We start from the raw sequence: 27,060 nt of genomic DNA on the forward strand, positions 1-27,060 counted from the left end.
CTCTCTCTCTCTCTCTCTGTCACCCAGGCTGAAGTGCAGTGACGCGATCTGGGCTCACTACAACCTCTGCCTCCTGGTTCAAGAGGTTTTCATACCGCAGCCTCCTGAGTAGCTGGAATTACAGGCACCCCCCGACCATACCTGGCTAATGTTTTGTATTTTTAGTAGAGATGGGGGTTTCACCATGTTGGCCAGATTAGTCTAGAATTGATCCACCCACTTCAGCCTCCCAAAGTGCTGGGATTTCATTCGTGAACCACCACGCCGGGCCTTTTTTTTTTTTTTTTTTAGAACAAAGACATCTTCATCTTTAGGTAGGGTATTGTTATCTAGGGGTGGTGGTGAGCACCTGTAATCCCGGCCACTCAGGAGGCTGAGGCGGGAGAATCGTTCAAACCCAGCAAGCGAAGGTTGCAGTGAGACAAGATCGTGCCACTGCACTCCAGCCTGGGCAACAGAGCAGGAATCTGTCTGAAAAACAAAAAACAACAACAAAAAGAAAATACAAAACAAAACAAAAAATAAAACTTAATTAAGGATATCGCTTTTCTTGTTAAAGAACATTTACTATTACACATTTTATTTTATTTGTTAATAATCTTTTTACATTTCATTTTCTATTCAGAAGCTACAAACGTAGTTGTTACAGAGGTGTACTGTGTGATGCTGACATTTGAGGTACAATTAAGCCCATCACCCAGATAGTGAACAGGAGTACCCCCAGATGGTCTTTCAGTCCTTTCTCTCCTGCCTCTTTCTCCCTCTGGAATCTCAGGCATCTATTTTTCCCATCCTTGTGTCCATGTACACCCTGTGTTTAGGTCTCACTCGCAAGTGAGAACATGGGGTGACTTTCATGTCTATGCTTGTTTCAGTCTCTTCTCCCCATGGCTGGTCTCATTCATGTCCATGGCCTCTAGAGCACTGGCACCCTGATGATTCTCAAAATTACAATGTCCCAGATCGCTCACTGGAATCTCCGAGCTTCATATGCAATTGCTCACCATAGCACCACCCACAAGTCAGGCACTCAGAGAGCCTCAGAGGCTGTCTTGATTCTTCTCGTAGAACAGACAGCAAGTCACCTGCGAGGTATCTTCATCCCTGCCCCAACCCCGCAATTCCATCCTCCCCGGAAAAGCCCTGGTGCGGGCCCTCCACCTCCTTCTCATTCATCGTAGCAATCCCATCTCTCCTGCCCCCACAGTAATCTTGCTGGAATATACTTTGTACGTCATTAGTATCCCTCTTAAACGGGGCCATGGATGGCCTACAGAGTGAAGTCCAAACATTTTTCCGGTGCCCTGAGGCCCTTTCTGCTCTCAGTAAGAACGCATCCTTGCTGATGTTAGGCGTTTGCTTGAAGCCTAAGTTATGACCACACTGTAAGCACACTCACCCACCAAGTGGTCCTTGCACTCTCTGTCTGCTTGCTTGCTTGCATATCCAATGCCTGGGCAGCCTTCTTTCACCCTCTTTCAGGGTCTTCCTCAAAAGCGTCTCTTGGGGAAATAGCCAGAATCAGTCATCCCTCCACCTGTGCTCCTCTGGCCCTCTGCACCCTCCTCCCAATGACTTCCAGGGAGACAGTGGGCTGCTAACAGTCTGGCACTCAGCCTCCTTCCCGCAATTTAGGCCTGGTAGGACTCCTGGCCCACAGCAGAAGCTGCCCTACTCATTGCTAGGAGGTCTCATTTCCCTATGTTTTCCTTTCGTGTGCAATGGCCGGGATTGGGATCAAAGTCTAACAAGGTCTTGCTGGGTACCAGGCAGAAGGAGAACTCTCTCCCGGTCATCCATATCCTAATCAATTCAGGTCATCTCAAGGAGATACACAGAACTGTGCTTATCACTGCAAGAGACACAGGAAAGGAGAGCCAGTTGCTGCCTCTCAGAATCTAACAGGACCAACCTAAGAAGCTATTTCAAAGGACATAAAAGCTGATTTGTGCCAACATGATGCAGTCAAATGCCACCTGCTGAAAGGTGAAGGCTTAGGGGCTAAGGATTTGAATTCTGGTTTCTTTGTCCTGATGGACATGAACATGTCCTCCAGGGGAAGACACTAGCCTAACATCACAGGTGTCGTTAGAAGGTAAATGCCACGTCAGCTGAGACACTGTCTCTCCCATTCACTGGCATGACCCCAGCGTCTCACACTTGGTGGACACTCAGCAAGTATTCACAAAGGAAGAAAAAGAATGAAGAAAGGACGAAGGAAGGAGAAAAGAGAGAAGACGAGGTGGCTGTCTGCTTCTTTCTTGGTTGAATCCCTCATTTGCTTTTAAATTTTAGAGACAAGATGTCACTCTGTCGCCCAGGCTGGAGTGCAGTGGTGCAATGACTGCTCACTGCAGCCTCAACCTCCTGAGCTCAAGTGATCCTTCCACCTCAGCCTCCCGAGCAGCTGGGACTATGGGCATGCACCACCACGCCTAGCTACTTATTTTATTTTATTTATTTATTTTTGGTAGAAACGAGGTTTTGCTCTCTTGCCCAGGCTTCTCTCTAACTACTGGCCTCAAGCAAGCCTCCCACCTTGGCCTCCCAAATCACTGGTATTACAGATGTGAGCCACCGTACCTGGCGGACTCCCTCATTTTGATGGAGCATGTCTTCCTGTAGCTTCTGATACATAGAAGGTAAATTGGTTAAGAGCTTCTGTGTCTGAAAATGTCATTATTCTAGCTTCATACTTGATTGACAGTTTGGCTAGCTAGAGAATTCCAAGATGAACAATTTGGAGGACCTCATTTCATTGCCTTCTGCTTTCCAGTGTTAGTGAGAAGATAGAATTCCCCCCATCTCTCTCTTTCTCTCTTCTCTCTCTCTCTCTCTCTCTGTGTGTGTGTGTGTGTGTGTGTGCGTGTGTGTGTGTCTGTCCCTCAGTCTCTGTCTCTCACTTCTCTTTTTCACATGCATGTATGCATGGAGGTGTGCATCTTGTAGATTGTCTTTCTGTTTCCATTATTCATAAATTTCACAGTGCTGGGCTTTAGATGTGGACATGTGCCTATCCACTGGCCTGGGCACTGCAGTCAAGGGAAGTTCCAATGGAATCATTTTCTCCATGACCTCCTCCCCTCTGGTTTCTCTATTCTCTCTTTCTGGAACTCAGATCTTTACTCAGATCCTTCATTTCCTAGAGCAGTCCTTTAATATTTGTTATTATGTTGTATCTCCTATTTTCCATCTCTTTGTCCTTTTCCCCTTCTTTCTGAGTGGCTTCTTCAAGTATAACTTTAAGCTGCATGGTGTGGGGAGAACTCGGGAGATCTAACAGCTTCTTCAACAGACTCATTAATCCCTGAGCCAGTGAGGTATTCTGTGGTGCTCATTTGTGAACTCTCAGCTTTCCCCACTGGCTCAGGAGTTGGTACTCTTGACAAAGTTACCCAAGTACCTTACTACTCACGCATTTACTTCCTACCTTCAGAAATTCTGCTGCTGCGATTTTATCTGCTATTGCTCCTGTTCATGTGCCTTTCAAAATAGGCACTGTCTTTCCAGTGGGGTTGGAAAGAAGAGATCAAAATCTCACTTTGTATAATACACAAAAGGTTGTCTATATATGGATTTTAATTTTTTTTTTTTTTTTGAGACAAGATCTCACTCTGTCACCCAGGCTGGAGTGCAGTAGTGCAATCATAGCTCACTGCAGCCTTGACCTCCTGGACTCCAATAATTCTCCCTCCTTAGCCTCCCAAGTAACTGGGACTACAGGTGTGTAATTTATTAAGGTTTTGTAGAGCCTGGGTCTCACTATGTTGCCCAGCCTGGTCTCAAACTCTTGGCCTCAAGCAATCCTCCCACCTTGACCTCCCAAACCACTGAGATTACAGGTGTGAGCCACAGCTCCCAGCCACAAAGGTTGTGCATAATACGTATGCTGCAATATTTCCATCCAGTCTAAAACTTGCCTTTTGCCTGTGTTTATGATGTCCTTTCTTCTTCTTTTTTTTTTTTTTTTTTCACTCTTGTTACCCAGGCTGGAGTGCAATGGCGCGATCTCGGCTCACCGCAACCTCCGCCTCTTGGGTTCAGGCAATTCTTCTGTCTCAGCCTCCTGAGTAGCTGGGATTACAGGCACATGGCACCATGCCCAGCTAATTTTTTGTATTTTTAATAGAGACGGGGTTTCACCATGTTGACCAGGATGGTCTCAATCTCTTGACCTCGTGATCCACACGCCTCGGCCTCCCAAAGTGCTGGGATTACAGGCTTGAGCCACCGCGCCCGGCCTATGATGTCCTTTCTAAGTGGAGCTGTTTTTGATTTTTATGTAGAGAAATCTGTTGATCTGTCTCCTGAGTCTAAAATCTTTCAGGAGAAGACTTCAATCAGCAGTGATTTCCAGTTATTGTTCTTTTAGGGGTTGGAGGCATCCTCTGGCCATTAGTCGTTCTTCATGAAGAAAGCCAGAACTCTGAAACTGCACCCTTCCCTGCCCTGAATAGCTTCATTCTACTGGGTGGTGATAAGCCCCTACTAAACCTTGGGACTTCCAGTTGATCTGTGTGCTCCCCAGTCAGACATGCAAGACCCCATTCTCTAGGCAGGGTGCCTATCAAATCCTCACCATGACGGCACCCATCCCCAATTCACTGCATGGACTTGCTTCTGGGACACTACCCTCTGCATCTCCCTCCCCCAAGACTGCCTCATTAGCCAGATTATTCAAGGCCACATTCCCACAGGGCACAGCTCTGCACAGGAGCGACACAGACCCCAGGCGCACACAGACGGGGCTCTTGGCTTGATGCCATTCATAAGTGGTGACTGATCAATCCAGAGCTTTGGATCAGATAAAACTGATAAATGGCCCCCTCGCATGCTGCTAGCAATATGCACTCCTGTCCATTCTGAATCACCTGCTGTAATCAACTTCGTTTTGTTTCATAACAGCACAGGCAACAGTGCTTGAAAGTGATCTCACTGGTGAGAGACAGTGGAGATAGTCCCCCACTGAAGAGGACTTGAGACGGAAAAGTACAAAAACACAGCCCTGTTCAGAAGTCCCCATGCCTGGGATAATGCAGTTATCTTTTTCCATCTTGGCTGTTTGAATAGGAACAAAGGTGGCATCATACAGGAGAGCACAGAGGTCCCTGGGCCTGTGCACAAATGCAAGGCGTTGCCCCGAGCATACCCTTTGCTGGGCACGCCTCACCTGGCCTTAATTACCCTGCACCTGGAACAAATGGCACGCCAGCCCCGGCTACTTCTCAGAAGGAAGTAAGCTGCCCACCTCGTGTTTGTGAAAACACCACTCTGTCTTCACCTTGCCTACAGCGTCAGGTCTACAAACACACCCCTTTCCTCACCGTGAATCAGAATGGCCCAGATAAAGGACTTGTGTGGGCCTAGCAGATAGGCAAGCCTGTCCACAAGGGATAAAGCATTTGGAGAGCTGAAAACTTCTCTAAATTTCACTCAGCCTTATTCAGGCCACTCAGCCCCTGGGGAAGTTCCACGCATGTAGCCCCGCACCAATCACCATCCCCCACTCACTCAGACCTCCACAGACCAGGACTCTCAACTTGGCAGCCCGTGTTGCTGTTCACAAGAATGAAAAAAAAAAAAAAAGTTTTCACAGGAAGGAGGGTAGGTGAGGAAGACATGAGATGTATGGAGCCTTCTTCTTTTGACCCATGATAGACATGAACACAGACACGTAACACAACTCTGATCCAAACAGCTCTGAGCCTGGACATTCTATGAATCTGCTGCTTCCTTTGTAAAATGAGGAGAAAGTGACCCAGGCTTGAGAGACAGCAAAACCAGATTTCAAAGCCCAGTTCTGCCACAGACCTGCTGTGCAACCCAGGACAAGTTAATATAATATACTTCTCTGAGCTTGGTTCCTTATTTGTAAAATGGAGATTTACATCTCAAGGTGTATTCATTTACTCAGTCATTCAGCAAATATTTATTTGACTGATACTGAGATCCAGGCAGTGTTCTAGGTGTTAGCGATGGTCGTGAACAAATGAACTGTGTAGGGTATGGCACAGCACACAGGTGCTAAGTAAATAATGACGGTTATTATTCTTACTATTGCTAATGAGTTTTGTCATGAGGAGCAACTGGAATTAAAGTATGTTAGTGTATTTTATAAATGTAAAGCTCTCTGTAGACATTAGCTGATGTTATTTCTTCCATGGCTCATGCTCTAAGAGAAAGCCAATGGGTGGCTTTCGGCCCCTTTCAGTGTTGCAAGAGAGCTGCCTCTTGTTCTTGCCACATCTCCTGTCTCATGTGCACAGCTATCTTAGAATTTGTGATCTGAGCAGGCAGCAAGAGAGATCTACGTTTTTCTTTCTCCAAGTCTCAAGGTCCCTCTTCTGTCTTGCCTTTCTCCGATCATCGGATCTTTAAGCAAAACTACCAGGTTTTCAAATTAGTCACATGTGTGTGTATGCATTAGTACACATACATCAGCATCAGACACATCCAGGTGGAGAGAGAGGGAGAGAGAGATGGTAGGTAGATAACAGATGATAGATAGATAGAGGATAGATAGATGATCAATCGATCCAAAGATAGGTAATAGATAGACACATAGTTGATAGATGACAGATGATAGATGATAGATAGATAGATAGATAGATAGATAGATAGATAGATAGATAGATCTTGATTGCCTACATAAAATAAAGCCTCTGTAAGGAAGGTCCCCAGGGGCTGAATGTTCTACAAAACTAAACTCAACCATTTCTGTCCCCAAATGAGGCCATGAAGAGGAGGAAAACAAAAGGAGGGGCAGGCCAGCTGCTACTGCTGATTTTCATCCAGCAGGCCATCAGGTTGCATTGGCCAAACCCTGGGTTGGATGAGCCATGGCAAGATCAAGGTTGGCCCAGGGTAACTGTGAGTGGCTCAGCAGTCCCTATTCATAAGTGGTCATTTCTCTTGGAGAGAAGAGCCTTGCTTCCGGACCTCTGTCCATGTGTGATGAATGGTTGGGACCAGAAAGACATGCACGTGACAGAAGGAGAGTGAGCTTGTGTTCCTGCAGAAGGTCAAATCAAGTGTGTGCCTGGCCCTGGGCAACACTAACACACTGCTGCTGATTCCCACAGTGTCCTCCTGTCCCAACATCATGGCTCTAGGGCCCTCCCATGCCCACAAACTAATCAGCATCAGACACATCTGGGAGGATTTCAGGGACTGAAGCCTCCCTTCAAGGTGGCAGAGAAAACCCAACCCTCAACCCGCCCCCAGTCACAAAGGTAAAATCAGGATGGAAACCAAAAGACCCATTTATGTACTTAATTCCCATTGATTAAAAAAATATGTAAATGCAAAGATGTTGACATGATTAAGCCATTATGGGCTTATTGTGCAATTATTTCTTTGATAGTTCATGACGGCTCAATTGGAGGCATAATGGACTATTATGCAATGACATCTTTGCTGAGGTTTTTGCTTATTTTCCTCTTTTCCTTAATTTTCTTTCCTTCATTTTTCCTCCTTTAAAAAGAGAGAGAGAATATTTCATTTGCAGATCATTGACTTTTTAATGTCAGATTATTTACTCAATAGTCAATAACGATGCCTTTGGATTCATTATGGGCTATCGTGTAAATAGCTAATTGCATTAATTACAGCCTTTTTACAAATGTTTAGTTTGCAGTCATCACACCCACGGACTGTGTAATTGCTGCTATCGGGGCTGATGGGCAGGCATAGCCCCGGGTGCCTGCATGGTGACAGAGGGATGTCTGTTGCCTTTGTTCTGACCTGACCGAGTTAGGACCACTAGCCACATCTGTGCATGCGTGTGTGCATGTGTGGGTTTACGTAGAGGGGAGCTACGGCATGAACATTTGTCAATTATTTCACTTCATGTTTATAAAGATGAGGAGGGATTCTTCTTATGTGGCTGAAAATTTTGCTTTGAAAACCATCATGCTAACTCTAAGGAGAGAGAAAAGTCTATGAGTTGGAAGGACTAACTCATATTAAGAGGCAGTGTGTCCTGGGAGGCATTTTTCTTTTGCAGACTGGAACTAGTGATTTTGAGAGCAGATTCAGATCCTGGAGTGCATACAAACAAATCTCCCAGCAACTGGCCAGCGTACTCATGAGGCTCATTGTCTTCTTGTCACAGGGCTTTGTGCTTGTGAATGGGGATTCTCATATGCATGGAGTCTTCGTGGAAGCCATCTAATATCTTTTGCATGTACATTTCAGAAAAACTGAGGAAGAAGATGAACACGGGCAGCCCTGGGTCAGCTGGTCTTCACTTGTAGTGGGGCAGGTGGTTCCTTGGATCAAGGTGACCATTTTCCACTCCTTCACCTGCCTGTTTTCTGAGCCACAGGGCCAACCACAGCATCTTCCTTCCTTGTCTCAGGGGGTTCCTTTCCTTCCTTCTTGTACCCTTCCCCAGCATCTCTTCACATCCTTCAATGATTGGCATAGACCATCCCTGGCCAAATGGTCAGTAGGGATAGATTGCTCTGCATGTCAGCGGTTCAGCAGTATATTTGGAATTGAAAAAATAATCTCAGTCACTCTTTAAAGACAATTCAGGACACCTACCAGAGATCAAGTTGAGTTAGCATTTTGAGTAAAGGGACACAAAAATTGTGCTCTGCCCCCAGACAGAAAGGCCTTCCTCCACAACTACCGTGAGCCCCATAGTATACTGGGCAAGAGAGTTATCTGCAAGACTTCCATCCACTCATCATCCCTGCCCAATACAGAACCTATAAGAGAACCATAACCAATCTGCATAAACCATTTAATTCAAAGACTGCATGCACATCAACACTTCCGCTTGCAGCAATTTTCATATATACCTTCTAAAATCTCACTTAATTGAACATCACAAAGAGGGATATGAAATTAATAAGGCTTCTTGAATATTCCAAAGAAAAATTGTTCCATTTCTGCATTAAAAAAAAGTTGATATTGGGGATTTATACAAGAAGTCAACTTCAGGGTTAGATACTAAAGTCCAATGGTGACCCTTTCCAGATCCATCCTTCTTTTATGTATATGTCCATTTGTCTTAACCAATCAGATCAACTTTGCCAACTTGCAAGCAAGAAGCTGATATGAACTTGTGAAGACATTAAAAAGTATTTTCAAAATTTTAAGTCAGAAATACAAAGGTTTGGGGGTTCTCCTTCCAACAAAACAAGGTATAATTGTGCGGAAACCCCAGCCTTTCTTAAGCATTTTAGGAACGAAACTCTTTCGGGGATGCAGGAAAAATGCCTCAGATATTCTTCAAAGGGAGGTGTGTAGCCACTGTGTGGCCAGGGCAGAAGTGGCCCTGTCCACTTGGTCAGTGCTGACAAAGTGCTGAAGGCCCTCAGGCCTTTGCAGTTCCAGCTCGTAGAACTTGAACTTCTGGGCTGGTAAAATAACACATAAATGTCTCCTGTTAACCACAGTCTATGTACCCACCTTCAGAATGCTTTCCTCTTCTATTCGATAACTTTTTAAATATTAACGGCAAGTCATAATTCCAAAATAATTTTGAGGACAAAAGAAAATAAATACGCCCAGCCTAGGAGATAAAAGAGAGTTACAGGACTAGTTTAGACAAGATTATGACATTTATCATTCAACTAAAGAATCTAAAACCACAGCATAATAAAGCATTTTACTCATTACATGGTCCTCTTTTTTTAACATAAAGGGATAAATGGCACATTTCTCATATCTAGCAACATAAGGTGCCCAAATCTATTCAGATGGTTTCACTAGAATTAGGAAAAAGAAAAGATGCTTGCTAACTGGAAAAGTTTATGCATTTTTTAAATTTTCATTTTACATGTGCAGGTTTGTCACATGGGTATATTCCATCCAGGTAGTGAGCATAGTCCCGAACGGGTAGTTTTTTAACCCACACCCACTTCCTCCCTCTTCTCTCTGGTAGTCCCCAGTATCTATTGTCCCCATGCTTATGTCCATGTGTGCTCAATGCTTAGCTCCCACTTCTAAGTGAGAACACATGGTATTTTTTCTGGTCCTGCATTAATTAACTTAGGATTCTGGCCTCGAGCTCCATTGGAGTTGCTGTAAAGGACATGATTTTGCTCTTTTTATGGCTGCGTAGTTTTCCACGGTGTACATGTACCATACATTCTTAATCCAGTCCTCCACTGATGCGCACCTAGGGGGACTTCACGTCTTTGCTGTTATGAATAGTACAGGGATGAACATATGTGTGCATGTCTTTTTATTACAGTGATTTGTTTTCTTTTGGATATATACCCAGTATTGAGATGGCTAGGTTGAATGGTAGTTCTGTTCTAAGTTTTCTCAAAACTGCTTTCCACAGTGGCTCAACTAATCTACACTCCCACCAAAAATGTATAAGCATTCTCTGTAACCTCACCAACATCTTATGTTTTTTTACTTTTTGATAATAGCCATTCTGACTGGAAAAAGATGGCATCTCACTATGGTTTTGATTTGCATTTCTCTGATGATTAATGATAACAAGTATTTTATCATATGCTTGTTGGCTGCTTATATGTCTTCTTTTGAGACATGTCTCTTCATGGCTTTCATTCATTTTTTAAAGGGCTTATTTATTCTCTAGTTCAGGCATTTATGAGTCTTGGTTACAAATGTCAGAAACCAATTTCGAGGTGGTTAAAGGTAAATGGATTTATCAAGAACATCCTCCAGGTGCCCCATGAAACCAAACAGAGTAGTGGGTTGCATCTCAGGATCCCTAGGAGGCAAAGCATTCAGGGCTCTCAAACTCTTTTATCACTTCTTCCCTCTCCCTTTCTCTGCCAAGGTGGTCACCATAGCAGCCGAACACTTTCAAGATTCTACTGCTGGAAAGAAAGTCTCTCTGGATCCCAAATTCAAAAAATTCTAATTGTTCAGTATCCACCACTGGACTTATCAGTGATGCCAGATCACTGGAATCATAGCTAATCACACAAGACCATCTGAATGTAGTGGGAGAGTGGCTGGGGAGATGGAATAGATTCTATGAGAAAAGGGAGAAAAATTGGGATAAGCAGTGTAAACAAAATGTATTCCCTGTGTACAGGCAGGATTTCCTATAGTAGTAATCATGACTCTCTTTCAACTATCCATGCCTTGGGTGTAGCTAATGAGCACAGTTGGGGCAATCGAAAGCAGAATTACAGACCAACAGCAAGCATTTGCCAAACCCTAGCATAATGGACTGTGGCATGGTTTGGATGTTTTCTCCCCTTTAAATCTCATGCTGAAATGTGATCCCAACTTGATTTCAAATTATACTACAGAGCTATAGTAACCAAAACAGCATGGTGCTAGCATAAAAACAGACACATAAACCAACAGAACAGAACAAAGAACCAATAAACAAATCCACTTACCTACAGTTAACTCATTCTTGAAAAGATGCCAAGAATATACACAGGGAAACACGGTCTCCTTAATAAATAGTGCTGAAAAAACTGAGGATCCATATGCAGAAGAAGAAAACTAGACCCCTATCTCTTGCCATTTACAAAAATCAACTCAAAATTGATTAAAGACTTAAATCTAAGGCCTCAAACTATGAAACTACTACAAGCAAAAATTGACAAAATTCTTCAGGACATTGGTCTGGGCAAAAATTTCTTGAGTACTAATAAGCCACAAACACCAGCAACCAAAGCAAAAATGAACAAATGGGATTATAGCAAGTTAAAAAGCTTCTGCACAGCAAAGGTAAAAATGAAGAACTCAAAGAGTCGAAGAAAATATTTGCAAACTACCCATCTAACAAGGGATTAATAACCAGAATATATAAGGAAGTCAAAAACTCTATGGGAGAAAAATCTAATAAACTGATAAAAAATGGGCAAAAGGTTTGAATAGATGTTTCTCAAGAGAATACCTACAAATGGCAAAGTGGCACAGAAAAAGTGCTCAATCTGATTCATTATCAGAGAAACGCAAATGAAAACTACAATGAAATATCATCTCACCCCAGTTAAAACGGCTTATAACCAAATGAAAGGCAATCACAAATGCTTGTGAAGATGTGGAGAAAGGGGGAATCTTATACACTCTTGGGGAGAATGTAAATTAGTACAAGTACTATGGAGAAGAGTTTAGAGGTTCCTCAAAAGTCTGAAACTAGAGCTCTTGTACAATCCAGCAATCCCACTGCTGGGTATATACCCAAAAGAAAGGAAAGAGACTTCTGCACTCCCATTTTGCTGCAGCACTGTTCACAATAGCCAAGATTTGGAAACAACCTAAATGTCCATCAGCAGATGAATGGATAAAGAAAATGTGTTGCATATATACGCTAGAGCACTATTCAGCCATAAAAAAATGAATGAGATCCTGTCATTTACAACAGCATGGATGGAACTGGAGATCATTATGTTAAGTGAAACAAGCCAGACACAGAAAGACAAACATTGCATCTTGTCACTTACTTGTAGTATCTAAAAGTCAAAACAATTGAACTTATGAAAACAGAGAGTAGAAGAATGGTAACCACAGGCTGGGAAGGAGAGTGAGGGTGGCTGGGAAGGAGAGTGAGGGTAGCTGGGGAGGAGAGTGAGGGTGGCTGGGGAGGAGGGTGAGGGTGGCTGGGGAGGAGAGTGAGGGTGGCTGGGGAGGAGAGTGAGAGTGGCTGGGGAGGAGAGTGAGAGTACCTGGGGAGGAGAGTGAGAGTAGCTGGGAAGGAGAGTGAGGGTAGCTGGGAAGGAGAGTGAGGGTGGCTGGGGAGGAGAGTGAGGGTGGCTGGGGAGGAGAGTGAGGGTGGCTGGGGAGGAGAGTGAGGGTGGCTGGGGAGGAGAGTGAGGGTGGCTGGGGAGGAGAGTGAGGGTGGCTGGGGAGGAGAGTGAGAGTGGCTGGGGAGGAGAGTGAGGGTAGCTGGGGAGGAGAGTGAGGGTAGCTGGGGAGGAGAGTGAGGGTGGCTGGGGAGGAGAGTGAGGGTGGCTGAGGAGGAGAGTGAGGGTGGCTGGGGAGGAGAGTGAGGGTGGCTGGGGAGGAGAGTGAGGGTGGCTGGGGAGGTGGGGATGGTTAATACATACAAAAAAATAGTTAGAAAGAATAAATGAGACCTACTATTTCATAGCATAACAGGGAGACTATAGTCAAAAATAATTTCATTGTACATTTTGAAATAACTAAAAGAGTATAATTGGATTGTTTATAACAGAAAGGATAAATACCTGAGGTGGCAGATTCCCCATTTACCTTGATGTGGATTGTTTATAACAAAGAGGACAAATACCTGAGGTGGCGGATTCCCCATTGACCCTGATGTGATTATGAACAGATTGCATGCCTGTATCAAAGTATCTCATGTAACCCATAAATATATATACCTACTATGCAGTCACAAAACTTAAAAATTAAAACAAAGTGATCCCCAGTGTTGAAACTGGGGCCTGGTGGGAGGTGTTTGGTGATGGGGGCACATTCCTCCTGACAAGCTTGGTGCCCTCCCCACGGTCAGGAGCTCACACAGAATCTGGTTGTTTAAAGAGTCTGGGAGTTCCGCCTTCTCTTTTTTGCTCTCTCTCTCCCACCACTGGTTCCCCTTCACCTGCTGCCATCATGGGAAGTGTCAAAGCCTCACCAAAAGCAGATGCTAGCACCACGCTTCCTGGACAGCCTGCAGAACCATGTGCCAAAATGAATCTCTTTTGTTTCTACATTATCCAGCCTCGGGTACTCCTTTAGGGCAACACATGTGAACTAACGCAAGCCCAGTAGGACGGAAAAGTAAAACATGGCCCCTAACCTCATGGAGCTTAGGTTCTCAGGGTGAGGGGAAATAGAATGGATTTAACTGGTAAACTTTGTAACATCAGTTAGGGTTGCAGCCAAGTAATTCAGCCTGGTCAGGAGGGTGGTGAGATAGCAGATGGTATGAAAAAAAGGATGTGTGTGTGCAACTCTCAGAGCAGGGTTGTGGGGCAGAGCCACAAGGAAAGAAGCGGCAAACACTTCCTGCAGGCAGACCACCCGGAGTTTATGGTACAGAAAGCGGATCCACCTTCCAAGGGTGATGTCACATGTTCCCTAACATCCCTGATGAAAAGGTACTGTCTTTACATGAATATTCCAGCAAGTGCAAATAATGCTATTGTTCCTGAGACCTATGACAATTCCTTATATAACTTCTCAGAAAGATGGTCTGACCCAGACATGGAATTCTGGGAGGATCAAAGAAGCAAATATCCTTAACCAAGGGATAGCACGGGGACCTCAGGACTCTGCCCTAAGACTTCAGACCATCATCTCCATTATCCAGCCTCAGGTATTCCTTTAGAGCAACACGTGAACTAACGCAAGCCCAGTAGGACAGAAAAGTAAAACATGGCCCCTAACCTCATGGAGCTTAGGTTCTCAGGGTGGGGGAAATAATAGAATGGATTTAACTGGTAAATTTTGTAACATCAGGGTGGGGGAAATAGAATGGATTTAACTGGTTAACTTTGCCATCCATAGATTTGCCCTGCTTGCAAGTCACCAGATAAATATCAGGAAACTGTAACAGCCACTTTGTGAAACTCACCCTTCTCCTTGAACACCCCTGCCAGGTGTGCTGGGAGATACACATGGACCTCACTGAAGGAAAACCCAGTACTAGTCAATCAGTGGCAAGTGGGCAGGGCACTCATTACTAATGATTCACACCATGAATGATTTATTTCAGACTTCCCTCAATATCAAGATCTCATACAGATTCTTTTTTTTTTTTTAAGAGGGAGTTTCACTCTTGTTGCCCAGGCTGGAGTGCAAGATGCAATGGCGCAATCTCAGCTCACTGCAACTTCCGCCTCCTGGATGCAAGCAGTTCCCCGCCTGGGCCTCTGGAGTAGCTGGGATTACAGGCATATGCCACCATGCCCAGCTAATTTTTAGTAGAGATGGGGTTTCACCATGTTGGTCAGGCTGGTCTCAAACTCCTGACCTCAGGCAGTCCTCCCACCTCAACCTTCCAAAGTGCTGTGAGTACAGGCATGAGCTACCGCGCCTGGCCACAGATTCTTAAATGAATCAGTTACTGAAAGTTTGTTTCAGTATGAATTTCAGAAACATGCAAAACATACCATATAATTAGAGTCTGTAGAACTCTAGGAAGATTGAAAGTGGACACAGGCTTATGTGAGACCAGTGGTCTTTCTAACTGAAGTGTGTAGAAGTATCACCTATGACACTTGTCAAAAAGACCTCCATGTGCCTTCCTCAGACATTCTGATTCTGCAGACGTTGGGCATCTGCAAATATGCAAATATATTTTGCATATTTCTGAAACTCATATGAGAAACGAACTTTCGGTAATTGATTCATTTAAGAATCTGGCCAGGCACGGTGGCTCACGCCTGTACTCCCAGCACTTTGGGAGGTTGAGGCAGGTGGATTGCCTGAGGTCAGGAGTTCAATAAGCCTCATGTTGGATATCCATGACTCCCACTGCTGGGGAAACAGAAGCAGGATAGCTTCAGTGACTCCTGGAATGACACAAAGGCTGGGCAGAGCTGGGACTAGAACCCAGAGCTCTGATGCTCAAAATGCTGCCTCTAGTTCAGTAACTGCTTTTTTAGAATGTGTAGATGATGAATGGCTTTAACAACTGGAATATTTTATCTCTAATTCTGATAAGCAACAATTATTTCCCAGAGGGTGGGGCAAATAGAATATGAGGCAGAAGATAAGGATGTTTTATAAATTGGAAGAGGAGCCTCAAGCCCCGCATTAATCCACCCTACTTTGCTCTAAACTAAAGAGGATTGCATTTAGTTTTTTTTCTAACTGAAATAATAGACTGAAAGAAAAGGTTGCAGAAGAACATCCAAATGAACGCCCAAGCCATGTCCTCTTGAAAAAGAATACTGAGCAAACTTTTAATGCTGATGATCCTGGAACAATTTAATAGCTAAGTGATCCATGATTTTCCTTAACATCTATCCTCATTAAAAAAGAGCAAGACAGAGAAACAGAGGGAGAGAAAAAAGAAGCTGAGAAATATCTTTTAAACCTGATGAATTCAATGCCACTTCTTTTTCTTTTACTTAATTTTCCAGGTATCTCAGCATGATCTGAATAAATTATGCTGACAATACCATAATATAGATGATAAATCATCAACACAATTTTAGTGATATATTGCGTGAAATGTAAATAGTAACCAGGGCCGCTAATTGGCTTGCTTCTTGGGAACAAAGCTGTGACCGCGTGGCTGTGCCAGTCTTGGCTCCATCATTAAGTATTTCTGCTGGTAAGCTGTTTCTGCTGATCTGGAAAGGAAAAGCAGACAAACCTTTGTGTGGAAGTTCTTCTGGCAAGAGCAAGGGCCTGAGAGAGACACCGTGGTGAGTTGCACGCAATACTTTCTTTGTTCCTCGAGAGTGCCCGTGGGTTGCAACCTGGCCCTGCTTCCCGGCAAAACTGTCTTCCCCTGGAAGCAGCAGCAAGACTGAGACGGGAAATCTCTCAAGTCAGTTAAGTTGCTGAATCTTTCCAAAAACTCTTCTGACTCATTTTGATTTCTTCCTTTTTTTTTTTTTTTTTTTTGCTTTGATAACGATTTGATTACAACTTCATTTGACCAGAAACATAAGCTGTTTCTATGTGCTTCTTATTTTGAAAATACCTTGTTAGCATTCATCATATGTTTATGGAGCTTAAAAATATATTTTGTTTCCTTTTCCCAAACAAACCCTTCTGCTTTCTAACAGGGTTGGGCTTCTTATCTACAGTGTTCCCTCTGTGTCAAACAATGTCTTGGGAAAGAATACCCTGGGGTATAATGGGTAAATTCATTCATTCACTGAGCATAGCAGACCAGGGTTTGAGTCCTGGAGGGGGACACCAGGTGAATCCCAGGAGGCAGGTTTCCACTCTAGGGGTCTTCATCCCAGTGGGAGGGTCAGGCAAATAAAAAAGGAACATAATACATTTAAAAATTTGATTTGAGGTCGTGTTGTTTAAAACAATACAGAGCAATAAGACAGATAGGAGCAGGTATGTTATATGGTTCCAGGAGGGCTCCACATGGAAGTGACATTGGAGTTGAGGCTTGGGAGACCAGAAGGAGCTGGCCATGCAAAGGTCTAAGGAAAGTGTGTTCCAGACAGAGGGGCAGCAGGTGCAAAGGCCCTGAGGCTGCAGCAGTCTGTTGAGTGTGAGGGAGGGAAAAAGAAGGCAGCAACTGGGGAGCTGGTTTCTCACTTCAGGTATGATGGTACCCCAGGGGACAGTTTGAAAAAAAAGTAGCTTCTTTCTGCCACATTGGGAGCCCCTGCACAAGTCTCCACGCCCATAGCTCCCACTTCATATCATGCCGTTCATCAGTGGGGCTGTGACTTCCAAGCTGCCAGGAATGCAGCTCCCATACCCGGTCTTCTCCTGGCTCCTTGTACTCAGGATTTAGCACAAGGAAAATGTGTTTTCTCCTCCAACCTTCTGGCTTCCTAGGAGTAGAGTCACTCTCCTTAGAGGCTGGCCAGCCCACCACTGATGTGATCTAGCTCAGGGAGGGCCCCGAAGGCCACGGCCAGAGACTGGGCCTGGAGGGTGGTTTCTGTGTTCACAGCCACTGTATCAGTCTGCTCTCATGCTGCTAATAAAGACATACCTGAGTAGGGGTAATTTCTAAAGAAAAAGAGGTTTAACAGACTCACAGTTCCATGGCACTGAGGAGGCCTCACAATCATGGCAGAAGGTGAAAGGCACATCTTACAAGACAGCAGGCAAGACAGAGTGTGTGCAAGGGAACTCCCATTTACAAAACCATCAGATCTCGTAAGACTTATTATCACGAGAACAGAACAGGAAAGACCCGCCCCCATGATTCAATTACCTCTCACCAGGTCTCTCCATAACCCGTGGGACTTGTAGGAGCTACAATTCAGAATGAGATTTACGTGGGGAGTTGGCCAAGCCGTATCAGCCACTTTGGGTTCCAGGCACAGAGGCGCCCAGCCAGGAGCCCCTGATGTAATGCTTCTTGCTACACACAGGCCCTGGCATGCTGCCCCTTGCTTATCAGCCAGCAAATCTGGCAACTCACCACCCTAAGGGTACAAAAGCATGACAGGTGAAGTCCCTGACACCTGAAAGTGGAGCCAAACAATGCATCCCCTGGAGAGATCCCGTAAGTGGCTTATGGTGAAAAGCTCTGATGATTGACGAACTGCCCCTAAATATTCCTCTCTCAAATGAGCTGGCATCTCTACTTCCTTCTAAGAGTTAACTTGGACACTGGCCTGCACTCCAGAGAAGGTCCCATGAAGTCAACCAGCAGCTGAATAAGGGCAGCTTTTACTGTCAAAAACGATCAAGACAGGGACTGTGGCCAAACAGAAGCGCTGCAGGTTTAGCAACTTTCTTCTTGCTGCCGTCATTTCTCGGCCTCCATGCCACCATCATCAAAACCATTTATTAAGCACTCCATCTGCATAGAGCTCCCATTTAGGCCAGGGACAGAGGGAGTCTGTTAGACAAAAGGTCCCCATCACAGAGTTATGGGCCCATCACAAACAGACAGTGATGAGGCAGACTAGCTAATTAAGGCAGGCTTTAAGCCAAGAGGCAGAGTTACAAAGCATTTGCATTGGACACAGGCAGAAGAGTCCCAAGATCCTAGTGGGGAGGAGAGGTGGAGAAAAAAATGGCCTCATGCAACTCTGCCATTTGGATTTCAAAAGCTTCCTTATCCAATGAAGAGGCATGTCATTTGGATTCAAAGTCAAAGGATGATCATTATCATTTTTTTTAATTTCAATAGCTTTTGGGGTTCAGTAGGTTTCTGGTTACAGGAATGGATTCTATAGGGTGAATTCTAAGATTTTAGTGTACCTGGCACCTGAGTAGTGTACATTGTACCCAGTATGTGGTTTTTTTGCTCTGTTCTTTGTTTTTTTGTTTTTTCGAGATGGATGGTGCAGTGCAATAGCGTGATCTTGGCTCACTGCAACCTCTGCCCCCAGGTTTTAAGTGATTCTCCTGAGTCAACCTCTTGAGTAGTTGGCATTACAGGCATGCACCACCATACCTGGCTAATTTGTGTATTTTTAGTAGAGATGGGGTTTCACTGTGTTAGCCAGACTGGTCTTGAACTCCTGACCTCGTGATCCGCCTGCCTTGGCCTCCCAAGTCCTAGGATGACAGGCGTAAGCCACTGCGTCCAGCCTGTAGTTTTTTTTTAATTCCTCACCCCATTCCCACCCTCCCCTGAATCTCCAAAGTCCATTATATCACTCAGTCTTTGTGTCCTCATAGCTTAGCGCCTCCTTATAAGTGAGAACACACAGTATTTGGTTTTCCATTCCTGAGTTACTTCACTTAGAATAATGGCCTCCAGCGTTATCCATGTTGCTATAAAAGACATTATTTGGTTCCTCTTTATGGCTGAATGGTATTCCATGGTGTCCGTGTACCACATTTTCTTTATCTACTCATTGGTCAACAGGCACATAGATTGGTTCACTATCTGTGCAGTGTAAATTGTGCTGCTATAAACACGCATGTACAACTGTCCTCTTCACATAATGACTTCTTTTCCTTTAGTTACATGCCCAGTGGTGGGATTGCTGCACTGAATACTAGACCTGTGTTTTGTTCTTTAAGGAATCTCCATAGCGTTTTCCATAGAAGGTGTACTGATTCGCATTCCCACCAGTGTGTAAAAGTGTTCCCCTTTCACCGCATCCATACCAACACCTATTGTTTCTGTGACTTTTTAATTACGGCCATTCTTATAGGAGGGAGGTGATATATCTCATTGTGGCTGTAACTTGCATTTTTCTGATGATTGGTGATATTGAATATTTTTGTTTTAATATGTTAAGAAATGGCTTTCATGTCCTTTGCCTACATTTTTATGGGATCATTTGGTATTTTCTTGCTGATGTGTTTGAGTTCCTTACAGATTCTGGACTCTAGCCTTTTGTCGGCTGCACAGTTGAAAATATTTTCTCCCCTTCTGTGAGTTGTCTGTTTACTCTACTGATTATTATCATTATTATCATCATATGCAGAAGCATTTTAATTTAGTTAGGTCCCATTTATTCATTTTTGTTTTTGTTACATGTGCTTTTGGGGTCTTCATCATGAATTCTTTGTCTAAGTCAATGTTCAGAGAGTTTTTCCAATGTCATCTTCTTGAATTTCTATGGTTTCAGGTCTTAGATTTGAGTCTTTGACCAATTTGAGTTGATTTTTGTATGAGGTGACAGAATCTAGTTTTATTCTTCAACATGTGTCTTGTCAGTTTTCCCAGTGCCATTTATTAAATAGGATATCTTTTTCCCAGTTTATGGTTTTGTATGCTTTGTCAAAGATGAGTTAAAAAAAAAAAAAACAGTGTACCAGACTTTCACTTCTGGAGCAAGATGGCATAGCCTCACCCCCCTCTTCCCTTGACCTCTAAATACTACTAACTACTGTGGAATTTATTCAATAGACAATGCTAGAAAAACTCTAAAGGCTGGAAAGAAGAGGATGGACTTCCCAGGAAACTTGGTGCTTGAATGCCAACATGGTGAGTTCCCCAGGTTTTCTTTGCATCTTCCATATACTGCTACGCTAGGCTTCAGAGGAGCCTGCAACCCAGAACTGCCAAAAAGCACATACACACAAACCAGCATGCACAAAAAGGAAGCCAAAGCACTGAGCATGGGAAAGCCCAACAAGACCGTGTGGGAAATTCCAACCCTGCTGTACAACCCAGGCCCAGAACAGTAGTCTGTTTGGTAAGCAGCAGTGGCAGCAAAGCCCAGTCATCCCAATCCTGTCTTACAATCAGGGTCCTGAAGGGTAGTCTGATCTGTCCTCAGAGGCAGAAGCAAAGCTCCAGGATAGTCCAGACCCTACTCCATAACCAGACTTCAGTGGACAGTCCAATCTGCAAGCAGCAGCCAACAGCAGCAGCAGTGAAGCCCCATGTCTCCCTGGTCTCCAATCAGGAGCATAAGGAGACTCAGGCCCAGAGTCTCCTGCCTCTCCTCCCCAGAAGGTCACCCAGTGACAGCAGCCATCCCAGAAAAGCAAGCCTCTTATTTTTTCTACATTTGACACCATCAGAAATTGCTCAGCAACCCCAGCAGCACCTGAAGCATGAAACTGACTAGAACAGCATCACAAGGGCTCCAAAACATAAACTGTCACTGAACTAAAGTCCACAAAAGCGGGCCAGAAAGTGCACACTAAACCCAAACAGAGTGACTGCCTACTGAAACAGAAGATCGAAATAGGATTATGAGTGCTCTGCCACAACAATCAAAATATAGAAGATAGTCTAATCCACTCCTCATACCAAGAACCAAGAAAATCATAATTTGAAAGAAATAAAGCAATCAACTAACACCCATACCAAGTTGCATCTGATGCTGAATTTATCTGACAAGGAATTTCGAACAGTCATGGTAAAAATGCTTCAACAAGCAATTACAAATTCATACGAAACAAATGAAAAAGTGGAAAAAAATAGAAGTTGTAAAAAAGAACCAAATGGAAATTATAGAACTGGGGAAAAATAATCCCAAATAAAAAATCTGTTGTTGAGTTCAGTAGTAAACTGGAGATGGTGGAGGACAGAAGCAATGAACGTGAAAATAGATCAATGGAATTTACCCATTCAGAACAACAGAAGGACAAATTTAGCAGAGCCTTAGGGATCTGTGGGAAAATAACCAAAGATCTAATCTTTATATTATCAGAATTCCAGAAGGAAAAGCAAGCATGGGACTGAAAAAGTTAAAACTTCCAAAATTTGTTAAATAATAATAATAATTAAATAAACCTGCAGATTTATCAAGCTGGACACATTCCATATATAAACTTGAATAAATCTACTCCAAGACATATCTCAATACTGAAAACTAAACAAAACATTAAAGAGAGAAACAATGCATTTCCAAGGAAAAAACACCAATTTGAATGGCAATGGATTTTTGTATCTGAAGCTATGGAGGCCAGAAGAAAGTGGGACAATATTTTTCAGTCCTGTATCTAGCAAAACTGCCCTTCAGGAATAAAGAAAAAATAACGTTTTCAAACAAATAAAAACTAAGATAATTTGTAGCATACTTACTCTTTGAGAAGAGGTAAAGACAGCTGTCCAAACAGAAAGAAAAAGACAACAGGAAGAGAATAGAATATTTAAAGAAAAAACAATGGAATGGGCAAAATCAGAAGTCAACATGGTAGACCATCCTTCACCTCATGAGTTTCTTTGTGGTCAAAGCAAAAGTTACACCACCTTCTAATGTCATGAGGAAGGTATATAAAAGAAATACTTTATAAAAATTATTATTATTTTTTTTTGAGACGGAGTTTTACTCTTGTTACCCAGGCACGAGTGCAATGGCGCGATCTTGGCTCACTGCAACCTCCACCTCCTGGGTTCAGGCAATTCTCCTGCTTCCGCCTCCAGAGTAGCTGGGATTACAGGCACGCGCCACCATGCCCAGCTAATTTTTTGTATTTTTAGTAGAGACAGGGTTTCACCATCTCAATCTCTTGACCTCGTGATCCACCCTCCTCGGCCTCCCAAAGTGCCGGGATTACAGGCTTGAGCCACGGCGCCCAGCCTAAAACAATTATATTTTTAAAGTGGAAAGGGTAAGGGTACAGAAATAAAACCTATATATACTTCACTTTAAGTGCTAAAACCATATGCCTATGGTAAGATTTATAGTAACCACTAAGAAAACTGTACAAGATGATATATTCAAAAATATCAGAAATAAATCAAAATGGAAATGTGAAAATTTTGAATTAATACACAGAAAGGCAAGAAAACTAACAGAACAAAAAGAAATCACAAGAACAAATAGAAAACAAATAATAAAAAAGCAGACCTAAATCTTAACATATCAATAATTACTTTATGTATACATGGTCCCAACATAACTAAAAGATAGGGATTTAGCAGAGTAAACAAAAAATATGACCCCATACATGCCATCTACAAGAAACCCACTTCAAATGTGACAACTAGGTAGATTGAGTATAAAAGGAAAATATGTATATATTTACATAGAGAGAGCTATATATTATTCATATGTATAATTATCTATAATATATTGATGTATACATATGTATACTATATAGATCTCTCTTTATATATATTGGAAAACAAATTTTTTAATCACAAGAGTAGGTATTCAGATGAAGGGACTCCTAAGCAATATATGTGTGTGTGTACCTGTGTGTTTATGACAAAAAGGAACATGATGTAATGAATCTGCAAGAAGATATAACATTGTTAATTGTGTGTGCACCCCACAACAGAACATCAAAATACATGAAGCAAAAACTGATAGACTTGAAATGAGAAAGAGAAAAATCCACGATTATAGTTAGAATTTCAACATACCCACCATTGGCAATTGATAGAAATACTAGATAGAAAATGAGCAAGGATATAAAAGAACTGAACACCATCAACCAACAGGATATATTTGACATTTATAAAACACTCCCCCAGCCTCCCTGTAATCCAGCACTTTGGGAAGCCAAAGCAGGCTGAATCATTTGAGGCCAGGAGTTCAAGACCAGCCTAGTCAATATGGTGAAACCCCATCTTTAGTAAAAATATAACAATTTGTCTGGTATGGCAGTGCACACCTGTAATCTTAGCTACTTGGGAGGCTGAGGCATGAGAATTGCTTGAACCCAGGAGGCAGAGGATGCAATGAGCTGAGATTATGCCACTGCACTATCCAGCCTGGGCAACAGACTGAAATCCCATCTCAAAAAAAAATACATAGAACATATTGAAAGTAAAAACAAACCATATTACATTTGTGAGATCAAGTTAAAGCAGTAGTAAGAGGAATATTTGTGTTAGTAAATATAGTTGACCCCTGAACAACATGGGGGTACTTGTCCTCCCAGCCATGTAGTAAAAAAAAGTGTGTATATTTTTGACTCCCCAAAAACGTAACTACTACTGTATAGTTGATTATTAACCAGAAGCCTTACCATTAATATAAACCGTTGATTCACACATTTTGTATGTTACATGTAGTATATACTGTATTCTTACAGTAAAGTAAGCTAGAGAAAAGAAAATGTAATCAAGAAAATCATAAGGAAGAGAAAATATATTTGGTATTCATTAAGTGGAAGCAGATCATCTTAAAGGTCTCATCCTTGTCATCTTCCCATTGAGTAAACTGAAAAGGAGAAGAGAAAGGAGAGATCGGTCTTCCTGTCTCAGAGGTGGCACAGGAAGAAGAGGTGGAGGAGGTGGAAGGGGAGCAAGACAGGCAGGCCACACTGAGTATAACTTTAAAATGAAAATAGATCATGATTTCTGTCTGACTTCTTCGCTTTTTCATTTCTCTAAAAACTGTTTCTGTATGGTACCGATTCTTCTTCCACCATTTGCTTTCATTTCGTTGCCCCATCACAGAAGAGTCCATGTTGCTAAAGAAGTCAACAGCAGTCTTAAATAATTGGAACCCTTCCACCAGATTGCCTCATATCAACCTGTTTTCTGGTGCTGCTTTTCCTATGTCTTCTCCTTCATCATCTGGCACTGGTTTGGAACGTCGCCTCCTGGAAGTCTTCTTCTATTAATTCCTTTGATGTAGCATCTATCAGCTCTTGAATTTCTCCAAGATCCATATCTTGAAACCCTTCATGCTTCCCCCACCATTTTGGCCATATCCACAGTCTCTTTCAAGAGGTCCTTGATTGCCTCTGTCACACATCTGGCAAAGTCATGCATAACATCTGGACACAGTTTTCTCCAGTAGAAATGTATTACCTTGGGCCGGATGGTTTTCACGGCTTTCTGTAACAACAATGGCATCTTCATGGAATGGTGCAATCTTCCCAGACTTTCATTATGTTCTCTCTCTCAGGGTTTTTCTCTTCCATAGTATGACAATCCTTTCTATAGAGCGTCTTGTTTAATGAGACTTGAAGGTCCTTATGAACCCCTGATCTAGAGGCTGAACTAGAGATGTTGTGTTTGGGGGCAAGTAGACACTTGAAGGCACTTAGATGCTTTCAGTAATTAGTCATGGGGTTCTGGGTGACTAGGGCCATTTTCCAATTTCAAAATAATTTTTTAAAAAACAGTTCCTAAATGGCAAGGTACTTCCTGACTTCAGAGACAAGGCATCATTGGAACCAATCAAAAAAAAAAAAAAAGAGTTCTCATTGTCCGAGTTATTGTCCGGGCCTTCTTGTTACAGGACAACCAAAAGACTGGTAGCTGGTGTTTCCTTTCCTTTCAAGGCTCGGGGGTTAGCAGTTTATAGATAAGAGCAGTTCTGATCACAAACCCACTGCATTTTCACAGAACAGTAAAGTTAGCCTGTCCCTTCCTGCCTTAAATCCTGGTGCTGGTGCTGGTGCTGGTGCTGGCTTCTATTCTTTATGAATAGATGCTTTTTATGGCTTTTTCAAAAATCAGAATAAGGTGCTTTTGTCTGGCTGAAAAACCTGTTCAGGCAGATATCCTTTCTCCTCAATGATTTTGTTAATAGTTCTGGGAAGCTCGTCTGCTGGTCAGCAGAAGGTACTTCTCTTGTTATCTTTATATTTTTATAAGCCAAACCTCTTTCTAAAATTATAACATCATACTGTGCTGGCAATAAATTCTCCAATTTTAGATCATTCACATTCCTTTCGCTTTAAGTTGTCACATAATGACTTCACATTTTCTCGAATCGTGTTAGAGTCTATAGGTATGCCTTTCTTATAGCAATCCTGCACCCACATAAAAGCTGCATTTTCAATACAATAATAAAAAGCATTTCACAAAAAAAAATTACCAGGTTTTTGTGCCTACTGATGTAGCTGAAAAGACAGCTTCATGAATTTCCTTTGCTTTTTTTGCTATGGTCCTTATGCTGGATTCATTTATCTTGAAATGGCAGATGACTGAGTACATTGGCACATGCCTGAAGTCCCAGCCACTCGGGAGGCTGAGGCAGGAGGACTGCTTGAGCCTAAGAGCTCTAGTCCAGCCTCAGCAACAAAGCAACCATTTCTGACAAAAAAATTTAAAAAAAAAGGAAAGGAAAGAAAGAGATGGTGGGCAATAGCAGTTTAGACCTTAATCTATGGCACCTATCAAGCAATTCAACTTTTCCTTCTAATGTTGTGACTTTTTTCTTTTTCTTGGGAGCACTTTCAGCATCACTGGTGACACTTAGAATGGGCCCCATAGTGTTATTCAAGGTTAACAGTATTGCACTAAACACTATGGGAAATAAACGAGTACCACAAGAAATCACTTTTCACTGAGAGACAAACTGCTCATGGGGAGATGATTGGCCTCACACAACACTAAATAAGCAGATACCTCCAACACTAGCTCACCACAATAGCAACAGGAGGAGGCTGCTCAACTATTACAATGGTATAACACATGCTACAACTACATTTTACGCAGGTATAATTTAATATTGCATTCTTACATTTGTTTACATTTCTCTCAACTTCAAACAGTCTGTGTTTGTGTATGTAAGTTCTGATAAATTTTACAGTCTGTGTTTGTGTATGTAAGTTCTGATAAATTTTACAGTCTGTGTTTGTGTATGTAAGTTCTGATAAATTTTCACTTTTTCTAATAAATAAATATATCTATATATTTTTTATGGGAGTAAGTGATAAAAATAGACTAATATTTACATATCTTTTATACCTGCAAAATATATTGAACTTTTAAAAACATTTTTATATTTCTAGCTCATACAGTTTGTGAGTCTTTTTCAAACTGTTGCAAATTCCCCCAAAAATTTTCAGTAAGTATACTAATTTCAATAAGTATACTTATTGAAAAAAATCCACATATAAATCACAGTTCAAAACCATGTTGTTCAAGGGTAAACTGTACATGTTAGAAAAGAAAAAAGATTTCAAACCAGTAATCTAAATTCCTACCTTATGAAACTAGTAGAAGAACAAGATAAACCTAAGGCAAGCATAGAAAAAGAAACAATAAAATGAAAAGTAGAAATCAATGAAAGGAAAATAAGAAAATACAGGAAATAAACAGAATGAATAGCTAGTTCTTTTTTAAAAAAAAATTAATAAATTGATAAATGTCTAGCCAAGCTAACCAAGAAAAAAAGAGAAAAGACACAAATTACCAATATCAGAAGTGATCAG

At 42.4% G+C, this 27,060-nt stretch overlaps 1 protein-coding gene across 3 annotated transcripts in view; it reads right to left on the reverse strand.

The window, feature by feature from the left end:
- Positions 1 to 570: 570 nt before the first annotated feature.
- The window catches only part of LOC144580813 (uncharacterized), a 179,458-nt gene continuing 152,968 nt past the window's right edge, over positions 571 to 27,060 (reverse strand). For all 3 annotated transcript variants that reach the window (XR_013530994.1, XR_013530995.1, XR_013530998.1), the window contains 2 exons: positions 9,421 to 9,523; positions 571 to 7,473 (listed from right to left, as the gene is read on the reverse strand). The gene's annotated coding sequence lies outside the window, so the exon portion shown is untranslated. The remainder of the gene's footprint in view (positions 7,474 to 9,420; positions 9,524 to 27,060) is intronic.

The sequence above is a fragment of the Callithrix jacchus genome, chromosome 22 (genome assembly GCF_049354715.1).
Source record: "Callithrix jacchus isolate 240 chromosome 22, calJac240_pri, whole genome shotgun sequence".
Classification (NCBI taxonomy): domain Eukaryota; kingdom Metazoa; phylum Chordata; class Mammalia; order Primates; family Cebidae; genus Callithrix; species Callithrix jacchus.